Source organism: Medicago sativa, chromosome 3 (genome assembly GCF_051527215.1).
Source record: "Medicago sativa cultivar Bolivia chromosome 3, Bolivia_mono, whole genome shotgun sequence".
Classification (NCBI taxonomy): Eukaryota; Viridiplantae; Streptophyta; class Magnoliopsida; order Fabales; family Fabaceae; genus Medicago; species Medicago sativa.
This window is the reverse complement of record NC_140751.1, coordinates 16,285,948-16,307,224: the sequence shown is the minus strand read 5'-3', so window position 1 is coordinate 16,307,224 and position 21,277 is coordinate 16,285,948. Positions and strand designations below refer to the sequence as shown.

The 21,277-nt window shown below is 34.7% G+C and overlaps 2 long non-coding RNA genes across 2 annotated transcripts; both read right to left on the bottom strand.

The window, feature by feature from the left end:
• Window positions 1–1,375: 1,375 nt before the first annotated feature.
• LOC146936130 (uncharacterized) lies at window positions 1,376–4,048 on the bottom strand. The gene is made up of 3 exons (XR_015030461.1): window positions 3,405–4,048; window positions 2,334–2,539; window positions 1,376–1,723 (listed from the first exon to the last, which is right to left on the bottom strand). It is a non-coding gene; the product is annotated as an uncharacterized LOC146936130 (long non-coding RNA).
• A 15,192-nt stretch (window positions 4,049–19,240) lies between these two features.
• LOC146936129 (uncharacterized) lies at window positions 19,241–20,796 on the bottom strand. The gene is made up of 2 exons (XR_015033132.1): window positions 20,153–20,796; window positions 19,241–19,287 (listed from the first exon to the last, which is right to left on the bottom strand). It is a non-coding gene; the product is annotated as an uncharacterized LOC146936129 (long non-coding RNA).
• Between the last annotated feature and the right edge of the window lie 481 nt (window positions 20,797–21,277).

Below are 21,277 nucleotides of genomic sequence, written 5' to 3'. Positions count from 1 at the left end.
CCTCACTCGCACGCTCACCGGGAAACTTCCCGGTAAGTCACCAAATCAAAGACTACTCCAAGTCAAGCACTCTTAACTGTGGAGTTCTTATGGAATGGGCTACCAAAAAGAAGATGCATCTTGTTGATATAAGTAATACCAAACAATTCTTATAAGTCTTCCTTCAACCATGTAGTTTCATACCTACACAATCTCAGGATCCCTCTCATTCCGATGTGATTCGGTTCTTCTAGAAGCTGTCGGGAGCTGCTCATTGTCATGCCTTGTGCACCGGCGACCACTCCTCGCCCTCGTCAGCCTTGGGTGTTACACGTAACATTGTGGTAATTATATAAAAATTAATTACATTGTTAATATCGTCAAAGGTTTAAAAATATTAATTAAAAATTATCAACATCTATATCTATATCTATATTTATATTATATATATAGAAAACTACCCCTTTCAACACTTTTGGATTGAATTTTTCTTTCCAAAAATACCATCAATTTTCAATACAAATAACACATGTAACAAATAGATAAGAATAAATTTAAATATTAAAACAAATGTACAAACACGATATGAATATATTTTTTTTCCTTTATCATTTAAAAAATGTAACAAACTAGATGAGTATATTTATACTTACTTTTTAAACATTCTAATTATACCCTTAAACAACATTTTTCTATGATAAAATTATTATTGGTATCATTAAAAAAAGATTTTAGATTATATTTCTTTGTTATATTGTATTATTGTCGGTGTCTTTGGTGTCATTTATATTTTTTTTTGTTTTAATGAAAATCAAAATTTCATAAAAAAAACACCGTTCAAAATTTTCAAACGTTAGCGCAATAAAAAGAGCGGAAAGACAGGCACGTGAGTGACCGTCTTTTCGCTAGTCAATATAATGTTTTTATTGAATATTTTTTTTCTTACATATAAAAAAATATGTTAAATATTTGAATCGTGTATATTGTGGATTTTATTTTCTTATGTACGCGAAAACAAATTTTTAAATACATATTTGGGAAACTCAATAAACTAATTTTTTAAAACTCGTGATTATTTTCAAAATATCAAAATTAATGTAATGTTTCTATTAAATAAATTTTTATTTTATATGTAAAACACCGTTAAATATTAGTGTAACTCCCCGTTTTTCAGCACCAAATATTGTGTGTCTAATTTTTTTTTTTTTTTTTGAAAGAAAGGAAGAATGAAGTTAAACCTTTTTTAAAATAAGTCATAAATTTGTTCGCAAAATATATTTAATGTTCCTTTTAATGTTTTTTTTTTATAACAAAAGAAAAGAATAAACCTTTTTTTTAAACACAAGTTATATATTTTTATTCACAAAGTAAATTGAAGTACTTTTCAAAATAGACGTGAGAGTTATATAGAGCTTTACATGACAGTTCAACAATTTACATGACATGATTACATCCCTACGCAGAGGGAGGATTTTCTTTCAAAAGTACTATCCAAAATTAGAGGACTACTAAGCTGAACTTTGACTTTAAAATGAAGTAAGTTGAGTACTAGACCCTCTAATGACGATAAGCTCACATCTGGCTCCCTAATAACTATATGGCTAGTTGCGAGTACGTTGACCGTAAATGTGACCCGTCCTAAGGCCGGGTCAAATCCCCAAGACATAGTAGTTCTGTTGTCAGAGAAGTTGAAGTTCGTCGCCTCCGATGGAAGCATCTCGGGATCCCATGGTGCCATCTTAATCTATGGCATATAGCCCACACATCCACTGAAAGGGTCACCATTTCCGAAAATAACAAATATAAAGATAACATGAACAAAGCAAACATTATACAAGGATTAAAGATCGCATTTTAACCCTTGTATGGAAACAAGTAGAAAAATAAGATTAATACAAAATTTATTATGACTCGACTCCTAATGCAATGCCTATATGTCAATGCATATGTTCCGGAATTAATACACCTCCGCAGAGGGTCGTGGCCACGCCACTAAGGAGATGAGTATCTACTCATCTATCAGACTCGATGATCCACTACGGGATAAGGTGGTTTTAAAACGCACCCCGTGCCACCTCTCCGGTGTGCACCTCGTGACTCCTCTCTGGTGGTCACGTAACTATGAAATGCATGGACATAATATTTTTCAATAGGTATATGAACTTCTAGTCACATGTTACGACTCAGAATATACCGTAAGTAATTTATCTCATGCATAAATGATTTCATATACATATACATTCATTTATTCACCTTGAAATTAAAATCATCAGACAAGTATGAAAATACGGAGCATATATACATAACAAGGAATAGTGTATAAATATATCTAAAAAGTGGATAGGTGCCCTTACCTCGAGCAAAAGCATTCCCTTTTATTTCTCTTAGTCATGAGAGACCCTCGAGAATCCAATATCATTCGCAAAGGTTATATACCCATTTTGTAACATCCCAGACTGCTTTTTAGGATTGCCGACTAACCCCACAAACCAACATGAGCATGTGAAAATATATCATTCAGCCTCCTGTATTGTCTCCTTGCCACGTACAACCTGCTGATCTGAAAAAAATAAAAGGGATTGGGGTGAGACGAAATGTCTCAGTGAGTTCCACCTATCCTAGGCTGTAGGCAATCTCAGGGAACCTAGGATCGCCATATGTCTCTAAACTCAACCCTTTTTGGGTTTATAAGGCTCATATTTACATAACTGAGCGATCGGGGAAAAACTAAGATCGGTAAATAACTGAATATTCTTGTCATCTTGACATATTCATAATCATATACTTGTATATAGTCATAATCATAATCATAATAATATTTATCATTATGTTAGAAGTTAGCGTTGAACAAACAATATTATCTGAGTTGTTTTTACGGAATAAACCCAGGTGGAGTAACCCCGGAATTTATTCCACTCTGACCGGTAATAATTTCCAACTTAAGCTATTCTTCAACGGCTTCACTAACAACTTATAACTTCTATCACATAAATTTCGACCCAAACTATAACACAGCAGTTCCAACATGTATTATTAGCCCTATGAACCACTTATACAGTAGTCTGAACTCACAACTTAGTCATTTAAGGCATTTTGCTCAAAACAGCTTAATTGACAGCTTATGACCTCTAAACAATTCAATTTCAATTCAAATTTTCCAGAATCAATGAATTCATGTGTACATAGTTCCTATCCCATTTTTACAGCAATACTAACATGTTAACTTCAAAAATCAGTTATGGAAGTTATTGGAACAACTTATGGCTTTTAGCTTCTAGCTTCTCTTTTCAAACAGCAAACAACAGAAAAATGATGCTACTGCCAGCCCAAAATATAGAGTCATCACAGAAAACAAAGGAAATAACAACTTATGCTTCTAATCATTCAACATAACTTAAACTACATCTCTAAATATCCACTTTTACCTCAATTTAAGCTTGTCAAACTTCCGATTTTCCAAACTCATATTCCAAGCTCTGGTTTTCTTCATTCTTGGCCTGATTTCTTGCTTCTAATGTTAATCCTAACACAATAGTTACTTCTCTACACATGAAATTCCATTTCTAGCTTGATTTTGCAAAAACCTCCAAAAGTGGTAAATATGGAGAGAGCTTGGCTTAGGATGAAAAATGGAGGGAAGGATCTTCCAAGCTTGAAACACTCTTAGTTTGTACAAGGATCCAAGATTCAAGCATGTTTGTTGATTTCTAAGAGGGAAAAATTTAGAAAATTGGGAGCTTAAAGGATGGAGGGGTGAGACACGAGTATAGAGAGGGAGAGGGAAGAAAAAAATCTGCTCTTCTAGTGAAGAGAAAGTTGTAGAAACTTGTGGAAAAAATACATATAATTTGTCTTATATACTCCCTTTGGTGAAAATGACCAAAATACCCTTTTCGACACTATTCTTCAAACTAAAATATTCAATTAAATGTCGTAAAAGTTTTAAGCGACAAATTTCATTCTCAATAGTCCGTTGGAATAATATGATTCGGTCCGGAAAGTCTTATGCGCAATTACCATTTTGCCCTTCTCTAGAAAAAAAACCAAAGATAAAATAATTGATACTGAATTTTTTTTATATATGCGGGGTATTACACTCTACCCCCCTTAAAGAAATTTTGTCCTCAAAATTTTAGTGATTTAATAGCTAATAATCATAAATAATTCCTCTATACTTCCGACTTTAGACTCCAACATACGTTTATTACCTATTGATTCTTTCTGATTGACTAAATTATCAGTTTCCCATGTTACATAAAGTCTTCCGACTACCTAGCCATAGATACAACTGACTTGAATTAATATGTTAAACCGATTTCAGGACATGTTTTCCAATCTCATATGTCGAAAAGATTCGATAATACAAGTATAACAGTAAGTGGAAAGACATCCCGGTAATGTTCAGAAACAAGATATAACTTTTAATCGAAACAAAAAAAAATGAAAAATGAAAAAAAAATGAAGACTGAATAAGAAGTTGCCAAAGTACAGTGAACTAATGGACGAATGATGTCAAGCTCTTTCAACAGAATGTCGAGGACAATAATGTATTAACGCATGAATACAATAGGTTGATGTGTTAAGGACAAGAACGAGCATTAGTGTTAATGTCGATGCTTTATTCTTCGGAAGGTAGGAAAAAAGATAAAACTAAAAACAAAGGATTCAATTCGTAATCCAAATTCAAGTTTGAAACTCATGTAATTAACCTCTTTTCTTGTTCTTAACTCCAGAAAAAAAATGCAAGATAAAAAGAATTGACTGTTGAGCCATATGAGTCAGGAAACTCTCAAGTACGGTTCTAAGGGAAGGAATTTACTCACCTATTCCGACCGCGGAGAACCAAAGTTAGCCTCAGTCATTATATATTGAACAGAATCAAAAGCCTCCGTAACGGTCGGACGATAATAAAAAGTCATAGCAAAACCCGTCGCTACTTGGACTAAAAAACAAGTAAGTGTAATTCCTCCTAAACAATAAAATATATTGACATGAGGAGGAACATATTTACTAGTTATATCATCGGCAATCGCCTGAATCTCAAGACGTTCTTCGAACCAATCATAGACTTTATTGAGATAGGTAAACCAAAGGACCCCCCCCCTGAGAACCGTATATGAGGGTTATGGAACGCTAGTGTAAAAGAGTTAAGAACGAATTAAAGGATTGAGGAGTTAAACATTGTTATCTGATGATATTTCTTATGCAATTGTCTTGAAAAAAAAATGAAATGATTTTGTTAACTAAATCGAATTTTAGGAGTCGAAGTTATTACAGAGGAGATCGCAAGTGTAACTGTCATTACAGACAAGAACAAATTGGAAATAAGCCTCAAATATTCAAGTATGTTTTAGTTCATAAATAATGTGAATGTGAGAATCATTCAAGGAACACTTTGCGAGAACAAGTGCGTAGTGCATGTTTAAAGAAAAAAATTGCAGTACTTGAAAATGACTCATCAGTGATTATAAGTCGGTGCTCGAAATAGCAAGAAGTGTAGAGTTAGCCACATGATCATAACATGTAGTAATGAGATGAAGAAATTTACAATATGGTATCAGAGCAGACCTCTTCCAGTACGGTGTGGTTCGGGGACGAACCAGGCGGAAACTGGTGGGCATGTAACACCCACGTCGTGGCTTTCGATATCCCGCCAGTTGGATACGACAGGTTCCCGCCAGTTGGAACGGGCACTATCCGTAAGGATGACCCCACGATAATAGGAGGAACCGAATCACATCGAAATGAGAGGGATCCAGAGGCCGTGTAGGTATGGGACTACATGGTTGAAGGAAGGCTTATAAGAATTGTTAGGTACTACCCATATCAACAAGATGCATCTTCTTTTCGGTAGCTCATTCCATAAGAACTCCACAGTTAAGCGTGCTTGACTTGGAGCAATTTTGGGATGGGTGACCTACCGGGAAGTTTCCCGGTAAGCGTGCGAGTGAGGACTAAACACGCTGAAAAGACTCGTGTTGGTTTGTGGGGTCAGTCGGTAATCCTGAAAGCAGTCTGGGATGTTACACATTTTTTTCTCACCCCAATAGAAACTCCAAGTAAATGTTTTAATTCCTCTTCTTACTCACTTCATCAAACTCTCACAATCTCACTTTACTCTCACTCAACTCTCACTTGTGATCTCTCAATGTTCACGACAAAGACACAAAGAAGGAAAAGAAACTGAAGCAATTAGAGAGAGATGATCAGACATTAGATAGAGCAAGAAAATACAACTCGACAATTTCCTACGAAAGAGGCCACGAGATTAAGAACAAGACTAAGATTTATTATTATTTGTTTAGGTAAAAGCTAACACTATTAGACATTTTTCTTTTCTAAAAATTAACTAACACTTCAAAAAAATACTTTCGATTAAGATAAATTTCTAACTATGTTAAGGTTGTCTTATTTTAAGCATGTCTTGAATTATGATAATCTTAATGTTTGTCTCTAAATTTCTACGAAAAATTCTATTAAGTCTCTTTTATTTTTATGTCCTTTCTCAAAACTTCTTTAAGTCGGTTAATACTTTAAGCGCGATGTCTAAATTTAACAGCAACAACATCAACATTATTTTACATTATTTTTAAAGCAATTGAGATCATAATTCAACCATTTATTCATTATTATTTCTAAAGGACTAAAGACACGCATAACGAAACTATTATTTTCTAAAACGTTACTTTGAGAAAAGAAATCTAACTGGTATAAAATTTTATTCTAAAGTTCTCTCATTCTAAAAATATTACTATCTTTATCTAATAACTATTCCTTTTAGTTACTAACTAAGTCATTGATTTTAGACTAAAATTAATAACAAAGGTTCAATTTTAAGAGTCCCTTAAAATTACCAAAAGTAGAAAAATTCAGTCATCTTAAATAATCTATTTCACACCAAAACTAAGTTTCATTTCAAATCTCATATCTACAACTCTTAAGTCCACTAAATTAACTTACTCTTAAGTCCACGAAATTAACTTAACATCACTAAAATCATAAAGTCTTCAAAATTTGTAATTTTTACAATTCCTCCTAAATTTCCAACAAGTCTCCGCTTAAGTTCACTTTACTTTCATTTTTATTTTAGTTATTACTACTGTTATCGCGGTATCACATAAAACTCTAACGTCCAAAAATAAAAACATGGTATTTTTATTAGAGCAATGATATATCTCTAGAAAAATAACATCAAGAATTCTTCAAGAATAAAGAGTAGCCAATCACAGTGCACTATTTGCCACAATTCAAGGAGGTGTGGCTGAAAAATAGGAAGTGGACAAATAAATCATCCAATTAAAATTTGCCAACTGTGTCTTGAAAAATTCTTGAAACTATTTTTCTTGAAAAGTAGCATTTTCCTATTAAATAGGAAGTGGACAAATAAATCATCCAATTAAAATTTGCCAACTGTGTCTTGAAAAATTCTTGAAACTATTTTTCTTGAAAAGTAGCATTTTCCTATTAAATAGGAAGTGGACAAATAAATCATCTAATTAAAATTTGTCAACTGTGTCTTGAAAAATTCTTGAAGCTATTTTTCTTGAAAAGTAGCATTTTCCTTTTTATTATTTTTCTTCTCTTCAAGATGTAGGTCCATATGTATATAGGTAGAGATGAAATAACTTCACAATTAAATAAAAAAGGAATGGAGTAATTGAAAGAAGAAATGTGAGGTAAGTTTAATAAATTACTCTACTTTATTTTTATAACAATAAAATCGTATAGATCAATTATCTTTTACTAAACCAGAAAACTAGTTTTCTTTTTTTTTTTTTTTTAAAAAGAAGCACTGCCTCATGCATCTAGTCTTCACCGTTAGTTTTGATTGTTTAAGAGATATCAACACCTTTTACTTGGCTATTAAGAAGTTTAGCCAACAAAATATTTGGTTAGCTAGTAATATTAACTTTATGAAAAATTTGAGAACCATCTCTTAGTTTCTTAGTGACTAAGCTTTATTCATTTTGCACTAGAAAACTTTGTCTATAAAAGTCCACTAAGATGTCTATGTTATTATTACTCTTGTAAGTTCCTGTTTGGTCCACAGTTATGAACAAGGCTCTTCACCCACTTACTAGGAAGTATCATGTATCTATATATATAACCTAAGCTTAAAGTTGCGATTAATATATAAAACCAAAGATAAAGTTGTGAAGTAGATTAAAATATACATATTACATAAAGTATGGTATTTTAAAGTTTTAAGATTTAGATTGAGTTTTGTTAGGAAAATAGATAAGAGCAAGTGATTCGATCCCCTAATTAACTAATTTAATTGGTCAAGGCAAGATATAAATAATCTTTTTTTATAGTGAATTTCTTAAATAAAAAGTACCCGTGTGCATATATATTTATATGATTTGTGGTGAGATTAATTTAATAATAAGTAAGTAAAATGAGGTGAGCTGGGTTTGTATTGTAGCATCCATATTCCATGGTATAAAGGCATACCAAAACAAACGATGGTAGAAATAAGAGGAGAAGGCATAAACTTAAAATGATAGTGAAAAGAACCCAGTGATCTTTATTCTTTAACAAAAGAGTAATTCCTTTTATCATTTTATTAGAGTTTGATTAGATGAGAAATTGATATTATGAAACAATGGAAGAGCAAAATAAAACTGCATTATTATGGAAATAGAGTGATACAAAGGTATATATAGGCCTAAGAATTGTACTACACAATCTAGATTGTACTACACTAAAATGATGAAGTACAATGGTGAAGTAACTTGCATTGCAAGTTACTATTATTCTCTATATTATCCTTCTCTGCATGCTGCTGTAATAGCCCCCCACAAGTTGGAGGGTGATAAATGTCTATCATCTCCAACTTGGACAACAAAATGTTGAATGGTTGAGGGAGAAGAGCCTTGGTGAAAAAATCTGCAAGCTGGTCTTTGGAAGAAATAGGTAGCAGTTTGAGAATGTTGGCCTGCAGTTTCTCTCGTACAATATGACAATCTATCTCTAAATGCTTAGTGCGTTCATGAAACACAGGATTGGCAGCAATATGAAGTGCACTCTGATTATCACAATAGATAACAGGAGTTTTGGGACATTGAATCTGCAGATCATGAAGAACATATAAGATCCATTGCAATTCACATGATGCTGCTGCCAAAGCTCTATACTCAGCCTCAGAGGAAGATTTGCTGACAGTGAGTTGCTTCTTTGTCCTCCAGGAAATGAGTGACTTGCCTAAAAAAAAACACTGACCAGAAATAGATCTTCTGGTATCTCTGCAGCCTGCCCAGTCTGCATCTGAAAAGCCTTGTAATTGAAGAGGAGCATCTCTAGGGAAGAAGATACCACGACCTGGAGATCCTTTCAAGTATCTCAACACTCTTGTTGCAGCAGTAAAATGAGTTTGAGTAGGATTGCTTAGAAATTGACTCAACTGCTGAGTTAAGAAAGTGATGTCTGGCCTGGTGGTATTAAGATATAAAAGTCTCCCAATCAATCTCCTGTAAGCAGGAACATCAGAGTAAGGTTGTGAATCATCATTATGAAGCTTAACATTTGGATCAGAAGGTGTGCTGATAGGCTTGGAATGGAGGAATGATACTAGCTATGCAAGAAGAGCTTAATCAGTTTCAAAGAAATGATGTGTAGGATCTGGTACCCAAACCTCAGCATAAGATAATTATTGGAAGAAAATGGGTATTCAGAAACAAGTTGAATGAACAAGGTGAAGTATTCAGAAACAAAGCAAGACTTGTTGCACAAGGTTACAGTCAACAAGAAGGCATTGATTATACTGAAACATTTACTCCAGTTGCAAGTTTGTAAACACTTCTTCAATGACTCCATTAAGAAATGCACTCTTGACATCCATTTAATATAATATTATGCCATGATTAACTGCATAGGGTAGAAGTAACCTGATATGTCAAGCAACATCCTGGTTTTGAGGATCTTAAGCATCCTGACCATGTTTACAAACTTAAGAAATCACGATATGGCTTGAAACAAGCTCCCAGAGCTTGGTATGACAGACTAAGTAATTTCTTGATCAAAAATGATCTTAAAAGAGGCCAAGTTGACACAACACTCTTCAGAAGGACTCTTGAGAAAGACATTCTTGTTGTGCAGATATATGTTGATGATATAATATTTGGTTCTACTAATGCATCTCTTTGAAAGGAATTCTCTAAGTTAATGCAGGATGAATTTGAAATGAGCATGATGGGAGAGCTGAAGTTCTTCCTTGGAATTCAAATCAATCAAAGCAAAGATGGAGTATATGTTCATCAAACAAAATACACTAACTAAGGAGCTTCTGAAGAAGTTCAAGCTGGAAGATGGTAAAGTGATGAACACTCCAATGCATCCAACCTACACTTAAAGCAAAGAAGATACTGGAACAAAAGTAGACCAGAAGCTGTACAGAGGTATGATTGGTTCTTTGTTATACCTCACTGCATCTAGGCCAAATATTTTATTCAGCGTATGCTTGTGTGCAAGATTCCAATCAGATCCTAGAGAATCTCATTTAATTGTTGTAAGAGAATCTTCAAGTATTTGAAAGGAACAACTAATCTTGGACTCCTTTATAGGAAATCCTTAGATTATCAGTTGGTTGGATTTTGTGATGCTGACTGTGCTGGTGATAGGAATGAAAGAAAGTCAACCAGTGGCAATTGTCAATTTCTGGGTGATAATATGATATCCTGGGCTAGCAAAAGACAAGCAACTATTGCTATGTCTACAACAGAAGCAGAATACATCTCAGCTGCAAGTTGTTGTACACAACTACTTTGGATGAAACATCAGTTGGAAGATTATCAGATTAATGCTAACAGTATTCCCATTTATTGTGATAATACTGCTGCTATTTGTTTGTCAAAAAATCCAATTCTACATTCAACAGCCAAGCATATTGAAATCAAACACCACTTTAATAGAAACTATGTTCAAAAAGGAATTTTAGATATACAATTCATTGATACTGAGCATCAATGGGCTGATATATTTACTAAGCCTTTAACTGTGGAAAAATTTGATTTTATAAAGAAAAATTTGAACATTCACTTTGTGTTTGATTAAAATTTGCTTGCTCCTGAATAGGAATTTAGGTCCTGAAGTCTATCCAGAAGCTATGGTCCATCAGAAGCTCTTTATTGAGGTTCTGAGGAAAATGTGCTTCTGAAGATGACGTCAGCATCTGAAGTCCAGAAGCTGGGTTTTGTGCTTCTGAATAGCAGAGTTAATGGAAACGCTGGAAGTTACTTTTTAGTCACACCTGGCCCACTAACTTGGCAGTTACTCTGAAAACTTCTGAAGTGTGTATTGCAGTATAACGTAAGAGGGCAATGATGATTTAAGCTTTGAAAATACTATCACGCGTCCCCTATGTCATTAATGTTATGTTTGTTTGTCCCCTTTCTAAATTGCAATCGTTTTTACTTAAAACACTTAAACAATTCACACACTACTCACTTCACAACAAACACTTTCTATTCTCAACCTTTCTTTGCGAAGCAAACTTCTTCTCTACAAACCAAAAACTTAGAACCCTAAAAGCTTTCTACTACATTAATGGCATCATCAAGTTCCGTTCCAGAATCATCATCAAGCATGCAAGTAGAGAATCCAGAATCAACTACACAAGGTAAACCTGCCTACGAAATCAAAGGGAGGACTATGTCCTTGGAAGAAAGGGAGTTAAAGATTCAGATAAAGAATCCAGATGACTTCAACTCTCTTGCATATCATGGGTGTGATATCAGAAGCTACTACGAAGCACAAGGGCTAATGTCATACTTTGATATGTTGAACGAACCAACATACAAAACTTTATTAAGGCATTTTTGGCTAAGAGCTTCTGTGTATGATAGAGCTGCTTCAAAATTGGAAGAAACATAAAAGATTTTGATTAATCCTTCTTTGGAAGGGAAGACAAGAGAAGAAATGGGCTTGAAACTGTTCAGATGCGTGGAGATAAGATCAAGCATCAAGGGGATTCTGGTATACATCTGTGAAGAGGCCATTGCCTTTGTTCTCAGAAGAGATAGATCAGGTAAATATGCAGGATCAGAGATAGATAACCCCAAGACATGTCCTTGGAACGAGATTGTCAACATGTCCATGTTTGATAGCAAAAAAAAGGGAAATTATTCTGACTTGAGCATGGAGAAGAAGATGCTCTTGAAAATCAAAAATGAGAATCTGTTACCAAAAGGTGGTGGCAATGATCAACCATCCTTGGGACATAGAGTATTCCTTCACTTCTTCATCAGGAAGGACAAGACAAATGTTCCCAAATACATCTTCAAGCATATGATCAAGGAGCTCAGGAAAAGTCAGCAGAGGAGGAGGTGATGGGTTCCCTATGGAAGACTGATATCAGAAATTCTTCATCAGTGAGGGATTCTGAAAGCTCTCAGTGTTGTCAACTTCTTCACTGATAAGCAGCTGGAAACTGAAACAGGGAAGGTAATCAATGGCAAGACTCTCAGGAACATGTCTCTGATTCCTAAAGATGCCTTCAAGAAGCTCAGCACTAACATTAGTGAATCTAGAGCAAAGTCAAATCTGCTGGAAGACTTTCCTCCCATCTACAAGAAGGACCCTATTGATGTTCAGATGCACTTCATCACAGACCATTTTAAAACATATGGTCAAGTCATCAGACTTGAAGATGTGCCTGAAGAGATGTATGGTGGTGCTCTGCCTGTGGCCAAGAGCAGAAAATCCAAGAGGAAGGAGACCTTTAAAGAAGAGTACTTGGAAGTTGAGTAACCTTCCAAGAAGGCTAAGAAGGATAAAGCCTCTGATAAACTAAAGATTGGTGGTTCTGGTCTACCAACAATTAAAGAAGAAGTTCAGGACTTGAACACTGATGCAGTCCTGAACAAGAGAACCAGAAGTGGCAAAGCTGCTGCTTCCACTCAAACTGCTCCTGAACAGCCTCCAATTCCCAAGAAGAAGAGAAAGACTGTTGTTAGGAAGTTAAAGGAATCAGCATATGTGGCTGAAGAGGAAGAGCAAATTGCAGTTGCTACTGACCTTGTTACAAGGGAAGTAAAGAAGAAGAAGATGGAAGATGCTGCTGCACTTGAAAAGATCAGAGAACTTGCAAAAGGAATTGAAGTTCCTGCTTCTAGTATAGCAAAGGAAGATGCTAGTGCTGTGGAATAGCAGTTGGTGCAAGTTACTGAAGATTTGCATAATTTGGCAACATCAGAAGCTGGGAACATGCTGATGATTGTGAAGGCTGGTGAAGATGTCCAGGAGGACAAAGCTGCTGGATCAGAAGCTGCTGCTCCAGAAGCTGATACAGGTATTCCTGATTCTCCACACTCTGAAATAGTTATAGTAGTAGAATCAGACTCAACCCAATCACCATCCTCCCAATCCACCTCCTCACTATCATCTTCTGAATTTGATGATATGCCATTAGGCAAACTTTACCCATCCATTCCAAAAGGCCCTTCATCATCAACTAAAACTCACAAAAAGCCTGCTGATAACATCACTCATGAACCTATTAGATCAGATATTGATGAAAACATCATTGACTTGTTTCAAAGGAAAACATACTTCTATAATAGGTTTCCTGCTAATAATCCATTGAAACCACCAATGATTCAACCTTTGAATGTTGTTCCTGCTGATGCAGAGTTCACAGATGAACACATAGGTTCTGAGTCATCCAATCCCAATGCTTCATCATCATCTCAACCACCCTCAACCAACCAAAACCAAGGGATATCAGTTCTAGACAATCTGGTCAGTCACTACTCAGGTGAACTACCAGAAGTTAGGCCAAACCTAGAAAAAGCCTCTGAAGTGGCTGCTGATGAAGTTGCTTCAGAAAGCCCCCAACATCAAGCACCTAACCAACAAATGACCACATCAACTAGCCCTGAACATGTCCCTACACCTGAACATGTTGCTCCTGAACATATTGTTCCTGAACAACTTGTTCCTGATCAAACTTTTTCACCCTCCATCCCTGAAACCGTTAGTGAATCTGACTTCATGGTCACATCAGATGCTCCTGATGTAGAGATTGAGCAATCATTTTCAACTATGATTGAAAAGTCAGTTCCTGATCAACCCTCAACCAGCAACACTCAAACTCCAAACTCGACAAGCAGCCAATCATCATCATCCTTAGCTATTCAATCTGTATTTCCACCCAAACCTACAAAAGTACCCTCACCACCAACCATCTTTCTAGATTCTACTCTATTACAAGATGTGTGTGAGTATATAGGTTAGGAGCTGAACAAGCTGATTCAGGCAAGGGAAAATCTTACTCACAAGGAAAGCTATGAGAAGCAATGGATAAGATTAAAAGATAGAGTTGACTTTGTCTTGTCTGAACTCTAGAGAACACGTCTAGATAAACAAGACTCAGCTCAACAGAAGCTTCAAGACTGGTTGAAAGAAGTAGATAACAACCTGCAGAAAGTTAAGATTCTTAGAACCTGGGTGCCGAATCCTCCTAGCTTAAAAGGAAGAGAGGTTACAGACTTCATTCCTTCTGGTGTGCATCCTAGAGACTTGGATCTAAGCTTTCTGAACAATGTCAATTTCAAATTAGCATCTGGAATCTTGGATATATTGAAAATGAATGCTGACTTGGTATCTGAGAACAGGAAGCTGAAGAAAGAGCTTATGGAGCAAAAGCTACTCATGCTGGAATATAAGTCTTCTACTGAAGCTAAGCTGGAAGAAGCTAGAGCAAGAGAAGAGAATCTGATAAAGAGCAATGAGGACTTCAAGAATGAGATGAAGCAACAGCAAAAAGCTATGCAGAAGAAACAAGAAGAGACCAACTTGATGATCAAACAGATGATGGAAATGTTTAACAAACAAGTCAACCCTTTGGTTGCACACATTTTAACTTGTTTAGTTTAAGTTTCCTTATTTTCAAATCTTCTTACACTTTTTGTGCTTCTGACTTCAATTTTTGCTTCTGAACTTATTTTGCGCTTCTGATCAATACTTTATGCTTTTGAACTCTATTGTCATGCTCTGATATACTTCTAATTATGTAGTTTTGCTCTGATATATTCCTCATCTTTTTGTGTGCTCTGATATATTTATATCTTTTATGCTCTGTTTATAGAATATTTTTTCTCACTATCTTTTTCTTACTTCTTTCTTTTTATCTTTAGTCTTTCGAACTTTTTGTTGATGACAAAAGGGGGAGTATATTGTATAGTATTTATAGGCTCTAGGCCCCATTAATTTAATTTTTAATCATCTTAAATTAATAGGACCAACTTCTTATCTCTTAGTCTATTGATGTGAGAATATTCTGAGTGTTATTGCGCTTTTAAATGATGAATTTTATTAACATGGATAGAAATCCCCGAGAGCTTAAAAACCTCACTTTAAGTACTATTAGACTGAGAGGGAGCTTGCAAACCTCAAACCCTAACAGTCAACTTGTTAATTGGATTAACAACAATTGCACATTTTAAATACTATTGTTTGTCATCATCAAAAAGGGGGAGATTGTTGGAACAAAATGTGTTTAACAATAAACCTTTGAGAGTTTTGATGATAACAAGGTATTAAAAATTGTCAATTGGACTAGCTAATATTTGTTCAAGTGTACAGGATCATAGACAAAATTTGACTTCTTAAATAGGTTCTGGATGAACAAAAGAGAGCTAAGGAATCAACAAAAAGGAAGTTTAAAGCGTCTGAAGAGAAGTGCTCCTGAAGTTAAAAGTGCTCCTGAAGACAAAGTGCTCCTGAAGTGATGACGTCATCAGAAGCAAGTTCATCAGGAGCATCTCATCAGAAGCTGAAGATCACCAGAAGCCGAAGTTCATCAGGAGATGCAAAACTTAAAGCGTCAAGGGATGTTCAATGGATTTAAACTCATCTAAGCATTGCAGAAGACAGGAAATGTAAAGCAACGGTCAATTTGAGAGGATTTGAAGGCATTGGATGCTTATCTTCAAAAAGAGTTGACAAAGTACAATTGTACGAAGTGTACAACCACTACCTCCACTACTTTGTGTTTGTCTCTGCTACAAGACAAGAAAAACAACTCTGCCTGCAACGATGTTCCTTCACAATGGGAGTGGATTTGAAATTGATCCTTCATAGGACAACTACCATATCATGCAAAAGATCATTGGTGATTGATCAAAGCTTCAAACGACTCTTTTTGATGTGCTGACAATTTCACAACGTCTCTTTCACACCTCTATATAAAGGAGTGAAGACTTAGAGATTGGTATAGACTCAACAACAATTTACAAGTGCCAAAACTCTGCTAAAATTGTTCTGCATTCAAAGTTCACTTAGAATTTCTGTTTCAAAGTTCATATCTTAGAAATTCTAGAGTCTCAAGAGTTTGTATCTGATTTGTATTGTGAACACCACTGATTGTATATCAAGTGCTGAACCTCAAACATTTTTCTTTGTAATTCTGTTTGATTAAAAGTCTCTTGCAGTTGAGCATTAGAAGTCTCTTTATTGTGTTCAGGAGCATAGGAAGTCTCTTGCAGTTGTGCTTGAGCAATTTGAAGTCTCTTGCTTGTTGTAGCAGTGAGCAGTTGTAATCAAATATTACATTATAGTGAACTCTCTCTAAGAAAAAGTTAACACAATTTAACCCCCCCTTCTTGTGTTTTTCTCACCTTCATTACATGCCCACCAGCTTCCGCTTGGTTCGTCCCCGAACCACACCATACTGAGAGAGGTCTGCTCTGATACCATTTGTAACATCCCAGACGACTTTAAGCATTGTCGACTAACCCTCCAAACCAACATGAGTCTTTTCAGCGTGTTTTGTCCTCACTCGCACGCTCACCGGGAAACTTCCCGGTAAGTCACCAAATCAAAGACTACTCCAAGTCAAGCACTCTTAACTGTGGAGTTCTTATGGAATGGGCTACCAAAAAGAAGATGCATCTTGTTGATATAAGTAATACCAAACAATTCTTATAAGTCTTCCTTCAACCATGTAGTTTCATACCTACACAATCTCAGGATCCCTCTCATTCCGATGTGATTCGGTTCTTCTAGAAGCTGTCGGGAGCTGCTCATTGTCATGCCTTGTGCACCGGCGACCACTCCTCGCCCTCGTCAGCCTTGGGTGTTACACGTAACATTGTGGTAATTATATAAAAATTAATTACATTGTTAATATCGTCAAAGGTTTAAAAATATTAATTAAAAATTATCAACATCTATATCTATATCTATATTTATATTATATATATAGAAAACTACCCCTTTCAACACTTTTGGATTAATTTTTCTTTCCAAAAATACCATCAATTTTCAATACAAATAACACATGTAACAAATAGATAAGAATAAATTTAAATATTAAAACAAATGTACAAACACGATATGAATATATTTTTTTTCCTTTATCATTTAAAAAATGTAACAAACTAGATGAGTATATTTATACTTACTTTTTAAACATTCTAATTATACCCTTAAACAACATTTTTCTATGATAAAATTATTATTGGTATCATTAAAAAAAGATTTTAGATTATATTTCTTTGTTATATTGTATTATTGTCGGTGTCTTTGGTGTCATTTATATTTTTTTTTGTTTTAATCAAAATCAAAATTTCATAAAAAAAACATCGTTCAAAATTTTCAAACGTTAGCGCAATAAAAAGAGCGGAAAGACAGGCACGTGAGTGACCGTCTTTTCGCTAGTCAATATAATGTTTTTATTGAATATTTTTTTTCTTACATATAAAAAAATATGTTAAATATTTGAATCGTGTATATTGTGGATTTTATTTTCTTATGTACGCGAAAACAAATTTTTAAATACATATTTGGGAAACTCAATAAACTAATTTTTTAAAACTCGTGATTATTTTCAAAATATCAAAATTAATGTAATGTTTCTATTAAATAAATTTTTATTTTATATGTAAAACATCGTTAAATATTAGTGTAACTCCCCGTTTTTCAGCACCAAATATTGTGTGTCTAATTTTTTTTTTTTTTTTGAAAGAAAGGAAGAATGAAGTTAAACCTTTTTTAAAATAAGTCATAAATTTGTTCGCAAAATATATTTAATGTTCCTTTTAATGTTTTTTTTTTATAACAAAAGAAAAGAATAAACCTTTTTTTTAAACACAAGTTATATATTTTTATTCACAAAGTAAATTGAAGTACTTTTCAAAATAGACGTGAGAGTTATATAGAGCTTTACATGACAGTTCAACAATTTACATGACATGATTACATCCCTACGCAGAGGGAGGATTTTCTTTCAAAAGTACTATCCAAAATTAGAGGACTACTAAGCTGAACTTTGACTTTAAAATGAAGTAAGTTGAGTACTAGACCCTCTAATGACGATAAGCTCACATCTGGCTCCCTAATAACTATATGGCTAGTTGCGAGTACGTTGACCGTAAATGTGACCCGTCCTAAGGCCGGGTCAAATCCCCAAGACATAGTAGTTCTGTTGTCAGAGAAGTTGAAGTTCGTCGCCTCCGATGGAAGCATCTCGGGATCCCATGGTGCCATCTTAATCTATGGCATATAGCCCACACATCCACTGAAAGGGTCACCATTTCCGAAAATAACAAATATAAAGATAACATGAACAAAGCAAACATTATACACGGATTAAAGATCGCATTTTAACCCTTGTATGGAAACAAGTAGAAAAATAAGATTAATACAAAATTTATTATGACTCGACTCCTAATGCAATGCCTATATGTCAATGCATATGTTCCGGAATTAATACACCTCCGCAGAGGGTCGTGGCCACGCCACTAAGGAGATGAGTATCTACTCATCTATCAGACTCGATGATCCACTACGGGATAAGGTGGTTTTAAAACGCACCCCGTGCCACCTCTCCGGTGTGCACCTCGTGACTCCTCTCTGGTGGTCACGTAACTATGAAATGCATGGACATAATATTTTTCAATAGGTATATGAACTTCTAGTCACATGTTACGACTCAGAATATACCGTAAGTAATTTATCTCATGCATAAATGATTTCATATACATATACATTCATTTATTCACCTTGAAATTAAAATCATCAGACAAGTATGAAAATACGGAGCATATATACATAACAAGGAATAGTGTATAAATATATCTAAAAAGTGGATAGGTGCCCTTACCTCGAGCAAAAGCATTCCCTTTTATTTCTCTTAGTCATGAGAGACCCTCGAAAATCCAATATCATTCGCAAAGGTTATATACCCATTTTGTAACATCCCAGACTGCTTTTTAGGATTGCCGACTAACCCCACAAACCAACATGAGCATGTGAAAATATATCATTCAGCCTCCTGTATTGTCTCCTTGCCACGTACAACCTGCTGATCTGAAAAAAATAAAAGGGATTGGGGTGAGACGAAATGTCTCAGTGAGTTCCACCTATCCTAGGCTGTAGGCAATCTCAGGGAACCTAGGATCGCCATATGTCTCTAAACTCAACCCTTTTTGGGTTTATAAGGCTCATATTTACATAACTGAGCGATCGGGGAAAAACTAAGATCGGTAAATAACTGAATATTCTTGTCATCTTGACATATTCATAATCATATACTTGTATATAGTCATAATCATAATCATAATAATATTTATCATTATGTTAGAAGTTAGCGTTGAACAAACAATATTATCTGAGTTGTTTTTACGGAATAAACCCAGGTGGAGTAACCCCGGAATTTATTCCACTCTGACCGGTAATAATTTCCAACTTAAGCTATTCTTCAACGGCTTCACTAACAACTTATAACTTCTATCACATAAATTTCGACCCAAACTATAACACAGCAGTTCCAACATGTATTATTAGCCCTATGAACCACTTATACAGTAGTCTGAACTCACAACTTAGTCATTTAAGGCATTTTGCTCAAAACAGCTTAATTGACAGCTTATGACCTCTAAACAATTCAATTTCAATTCAAATTTTCCAGAATCAATGAATTCATGTGTACATAGTTCCTATCCCATTTTTACAGCAATACTAACATGTTAACTTCAAAAATCAGTTATGGAAGTTATTGGAACAACTTATGGCTTTTAGCTTCTAGCTTCTCTTTTCAAACAGCAAACAACAGAAAAATGATGCTACTGCCAGCCCAAAATATAGAGTCATCACAGAAAACAAAGGAAATAACAACTTATGCTTCTAATCATTCAACATAACTTAAACTACATCTCTAAATATCCACTTTTACCTCAATTTAAGCTTGTCAAACTTCCGATTTTCCAAACTCATATTCCAAGCTCTGGTTTTCTTCATTCTTGGCCTGATTTCTTGCTTCTAATGTTAATCCTAACACAATAGTTACTTCTCTACACATGAAATTCCATTTCTAGCTTGATTTTGCAAAAACCTCCAAAAGTGGTAAATATGGAGAGAGCTTGGCTTAGGATGAAAAATGGAGGGAAGGATCTTCCAAGCTTGAAACACTCTTAGTTTGTACAAGGATCCAAGATTCAAGCATGTTTGTTGATTTCTAAGAGGGAAAAATTTAGAAAATTGGGAGCTTAAAGGATGGAGGGGTGAGACACGAGTATAGAGAGGGAGAGGGAAGAAAAAAATCTGCTCTTCTAGTGAAGAGAAAGTTGTAGAAACTTGTGGAAAAAATACATATAATTTGTCTTATATACTCCCTTTGGTGAAAATGACCAAAATACCCTTTTCGACACTATTCTTCAAACTAAAATATTCAATTAAATGTCGTAAAAGTTTTAAGCGACAAATTTCATTCTCAATAGTCCGTTGGAATAATATGATTCGGTCCGGAAAGTCTTATGCGCAATTACCATTTTGCCCTTCTCTAGAAAAAAAACCAAAGATAAAATAATTGATACTGAATTTTTTTTATATATGCGGGGTATTACACTCTACCCCCCTTAAAGAAATTTTGTCCTCAAAATTTTAGTGATTTAATAGCTAATAATCATAAATAATTCCTCTATACTTCCGACTTTAGACTCCAACATACGTTTATTACCTATTGATTCTTTCTGATTGACTAAATTATCAGTTTCCCATGTTACATAAAGTCTTCCGACTACCTAGCCATAGATACAACTGACTTGAATTAATATGTTAAACCGATTTCAGGACATGTTTTCCAATCTCATATGTCGAAAAGATTCGATAATACAAGTATAACAGTAAGTGGAAAGACATCCCGGTAATGTTCAGAGACAAGATATAACTTTTAATCGAAACAAAAAAAAATGAAAAATGAAAAAAAAATGAAGACTGAATAAGAAGTTGCCAAAGTACAGTGAACTAATGGACGAATGACGTCAAGCTCTTTCAACAGAATGTCGAGGACAATAATGTA